Source organism: Penaeus vannamei, chromosome 39 (assembly GCF_042767895.1).
Source record: "Penaeus vannamei isolate JL-2024 chromosome 39, ASM4276789v1, whole genome shotgun sequence".
NCBI lineage: Eukaryota > Metazoa > Arthropoda > Malacostraca > Decapoda > Penaeidae > Penaeus > Penaeus vannamei.
This window is the reverse complement of record NC_091587.1, coordinates 9,863,338-9,868,337: the sequence shown is the minus strand read 5'-3', so window position 1 is coordinate 9,868,337 and position 5,000 is coordinate 9,863,338. Positions and strand designations below refer to the sequence as shown.

The window sequence follows — 5,000 nt, the reverse complement described above, 5'->3', positions numbered from 1 at the left end:
ATAAGTAAATGAATAAATAAATTGTATAGATACATACATATATATATATATATATATATATATATATATATATATATATATATATATATATATATAGTATATATATATATATATATATATATATATATATATATATATATATATATATATGTATATATATATATACATACATATATATATATATATATATATATATATATATATATATATATATATATATATATATATATTCATTTCTTTTCTCCCCCCCTTACAGTACAGTATTTTTCGTTTTGATGCTATATATATATGTATGTGTGTAGTATATGTATACATGAGCGAATACATGTACGGTTCACTAATGCTACACTTCTTACTTTGTCCCTCTCTCTCCTCACTTCCCTTTTTCTCTCTCAAATTCCCTTTCCCCTTCTTTATCTCTCTCTCTCTTTCTCTTCCTCTTTCACTCCATCTACCGCCTTCCCTCCGTCCTTTCATCCCTCCCTCTCTCTCTCTCCCACTCTTCCCTCCTTCATCCTCCCTTTCCTCTCTTCCTCCCCCTCCCCCTCCCCCCCCTTCCCTCACCTTCCCCCTCCCCCTCCCACTCCCTCACACACCTTCCCTTCCCCCACCCTCCCTCCCTTTCCTCTCTTCCCTCCCTCACCCTCCCTATCCCCTTACCCTCCTTTTCCCTCCCACCCTCCCCCTCCCCCTCCCCCTCTCTCTCTTCCCTCCCTCTCTCCCTTCCCCTCTAAGACGTCAATAACCAGGACATGTTATCATAGTGGAGGGTCCCCCGCCCAATCGCGTGATGACGTCATAAAGTAAGTTTTGTGAGGTTGCCATCAGCTGTGATTTTGGTCTGTGGGGGGTGGGGGAGGAGGTGGGGTAGGAGGGGAATTGGGGTGGGGTGGGGGAGGAAGAGTGGTAGGGGGGGGAATTGAGGTGTTGTGGGGGTGTATAAGTTATGGGTATGGGTGGGGGGTGGAGGGTATGGGTAGGGGTGGGGGTGGAGGGTATGGGTAGGGGTGGGGAGGTGGGGGGCGCGGATGAGGGAATGGGGAGAGGGGGTATAAGTGGGAAGAATAGTAGAAAGGAGGGGGAGGGGGAGGAATGGGGAGAGGGGAGGAGGTGGGGTAAGAAAGTATAGTGCCTAGGTTCGGGAGGGGGGAGAGGGTAGGGAGGGGGAAGGGAGGGGGTAGAAGATAATAGAGGGATGGGAAAGGGGGAGAAGGAGGGCGCTAAGGAAGTCTTAAGAGGGAGTAGAAGAATGGGGGGGGGAGAGGGACAGAGAGGGAGGGAAGAGGGAATGGGGGTTTTGAGTGATTGGAGTTGGGGTGGGGGGGGGAGGCGTGAGTAGAATTATAGGGTACTGGAGTATCCCCTCAATGGAGTGGTGGCAGGAAGAGAGAACGGGAGCTGAATGTAATTATGCAAAAATGTTTGTATATATGAATATATATATATATGTACATTTATATTTATATATATATTTATACATTTGCATATATATATATATATATATATATATATATATATATATATATGTATGTATATATGTGTGTGTATGTGTGTGTGTGTGTGTGTGTGTGTGTGTGTGTGTGTGTGTGTGTGTGTGTGTGTGTGTGTGTGTGTGTGTGTGTGTGTGTGTGTGTGTGTGTGTGTGTGTGTGAGTGTGTGTGTGTGTGTGTGTGTGTGTGTGTGTGTGTGTGTATGTATGCACATGTGTCTATAATACTGATTTGTAAACGAAAGAGAAAGTAAAAAGAAAAAAAAAAAAAAAAAAAAAAACGAAGGCACGTTAATAAGCAAAGCGGGAGAGGAGGGGGATGGGGGAGGTAGAGGGGGAGGGGGAAGGGGGAGGGGGGGAGGGTAATCCCAACTGACTTATGAAATATTCCCAGTAAGGGTGAGGAAGGGAGGGGGGGGAGGGTCAGGGGAGGGAGTAGGGGGAGGAGGGGAGAGGGGAGGGTCAAGGGAGTAGTAGGGGGAGGAGGGAACGGTGGGGGGGGGGAGGGAAGGAGAAAATGAGGTGCGTAAATGCTATAGATTTTTTTCCTTTTTTTCCTTCGTCTTTTTCTCTTGATAATGATAATGCTAATAATGATGATGATAATGATATTGATAAAGATAGGGATAATGATGATAATGATATGATAATGATGGTAATGATGATAATGAAAATAATAGTGGTAATGATGATAATAATAATGATAATGGTAATAGTAACAATAATAATGATAATAACGATAACAATAGCAATGATATTAATGATAACAATAATATTGAGATTGATAATAATAATGTTAATTATAATAACACTGATAATAGCAATAATAAAAAAATGATAATAGTAACAATAAGAAATAATGATAATGATAATGATAATAATATTGGTAATAATAATAATATTAATAATAATAATAATAATGTTGATAATAATATTGATAATGATAATAATATTGGTAATAATAATAATATTAATAATAATAATAATAATGTTGATAATAATATTGATAATGATAATAGTAATAATATTAATGATGATAATAATCATAATAGTAATAATGGTAATAAAAATATTAATGGTGATAGATTACTAAGATAATAATAATGATTACAATAATGATAGTGATAATAATGATAATAACAACAAAATTAATAAAAACAACAATGATAATGATAATGATAACGATAAGATTGAGTAATGATAACAACGATAGTATTAATAGTGATAAAGATAGGGATAATAATAATGATGATAATAATGACAATAATTATCATCATTGCTACTCCGATTATCATTGTTATTATTGTTATTATCATTATTATTATTATCATAATAATGATGATGATGATCATATTGATACCAATAATGATAATGAAAATTATAATATTGATTACAAGGGAGACAGACAGACAGAGGCCGAGAGAAAGATCGAGAGAGAGACCGAGATAGAGACAGAGAGAGAGACAGAGAGAGAGACGGAGAGAAAGACAGAGATAGAGATAGAGACCGAGAGAGAGACCGAGAGAGAGACAGAGATAGAGACAGAGAGAGAGACAGAGAGAGAGACAGAGAGAGAGAGACCGAGAGAGAGACACAGAGAGAGAGACACAGAGAGAGACACAGAGAGAGACCGAGATAGCGACAGAGATAGAGACAGAGATAGAGACAGAGATAGAGACAAAGACAGAGATAGAGACAGAGACAGAGAGAGACACAGAGAGACACACAGAGAGACACACAGAGAGAGACACAGAGAGAGACAGAGCGAGACACAGACAGAGAGAGACCGAGAGAGAGACAGACAGAGAGACATTCAGAAAGAAAGAAAAAGAGAAAAAATTCAGACAAACATAGAAGACATAAACGAGCGAAAAGACATAACAAAAACATGATGATTGGGGATTACACCGAGCAAAGATATTGCAAAGTAGCGGGGTTTTCGCTTTATAAAATCCCACATGCAAATTTAGTCTACTTCTTTCGTGACTGCTCTGTATCACTCGCTAGGGCCACGGAAGGTCATGTGCACACACGCTCATGCACATACATACACATGCATACATACACACACATGCATACATACACACACATGCATACATACACACACACGCATACATACACACACATGCATACATACACACACACGCATACATACACACACACGCATACATACATACACACACACCCACTCACACACGGGCACACATATACACACACGGGCACACATATACACACACAGGTACATACATACATACACACTCAGATACCTATATACGCACAGGTACACACATATACACACATACACAAGCGCACACACACACAGGTACACACATATACACAAATACACACATACACACCACATGTACACACATACACACCACATGTACACACATACACACCACATGTACACACATACACACCACATGTACACACATACACACCACATGTACACACATACACACATGTACACACATACACAGGTACACACATACGCACAGGAACATACACACACACGTACACTACCACAAAAAATGAATCGGTATTTCTATTTTCATCATATTTATTCATCTATTTACGTGCTTTTCTATCTATTTACTTATTCATTCATCCAAGTATTTATTCAATTATTGGTTAATGTTTTATCCATTCATGGCTTGACAAGAGCTTACTATTACGAGGATAAAATAGAATGTTTCTTTATGTAAAAATCTATGATCCCCAACAATTCCCCATATTTAAAAAAATCAAAATCTTAATCATTAAAAACGAAAAATGAAAAAAAAAAATCCGGAGAAATCTCTTCTATGCTTCCGTCTCGTCATTAAGGTTCGAAATCCCCCCTTTTAACCGTGTCTGGTTCGTGTGGCATAGCCCTGTCTTCTTTTACGCCGATCACGCAACCCCGAGGTACTTCCCAACACAGTAACTTTTGAGCATTACATCAGCTGATGGCGTCGAAGCGTTGCCATGGCAACCGATTAAGTGTTTGTTGATATAATGATTTGCGGTGAATTTTACATGTCCGAGGGAATACATTTATTATTAAGGGAAGGGAAGAGAGAGAAGTAGGGAGAGAGAGGAGAGAGAGGGACGAAGGGAAGGGAGAGAGAAGAGAGAGAGGGACGAAGGGAAGGGAGAGAGAAGTAGGGAGAGAAGGGAGAGACAAGTAGGGAGGGAAGGGGAGGAAGAGGGTGGGGGAAGAGAATAGAAGGAGGAGGGAAGGGAGAGGGAAGAGAGAGAGAGAGAAGCAAGGAGGAAAGGGAGAGGGGAGGGGAGGAAGAAGATTGGGGAAGAGAAGAGGAGAAGGAGGGAAGGGAGAGAGAAAAGTAGGGAGGGAAAGGAGAAGGCTGGGGAGGAAGTGGGAAGGGGGGGAGAGAAGAGGACGAGGAGGGAAAGAGGCGGACGGTATGGGGAGAGGGGGGATTGGAAAGGAAAGAGAAGAGGGAAGGAAGGGATGGAGGAGGGTAAAGGGAAGGGATGATTAGGATAAAGGAAAGGAATGAATAGAGTA

At 40.3% G+C, this 5,000-nt stretch overlaps 1 protein-coding gene across 2 annotated transcripts in view; it reads right to left on the bottom strand.

Moving 5' to 3' along the window:
• The window catches only part of LOC113818129 (uncharacterized), a 108,288-nt gene that overhangs the window by 71,668 nt on the left and 31,620 nt on the right, over positions 1 to 5,000 (bottom strand). The gene's annotated exons all lie outside the window — the stretch shown is intronic.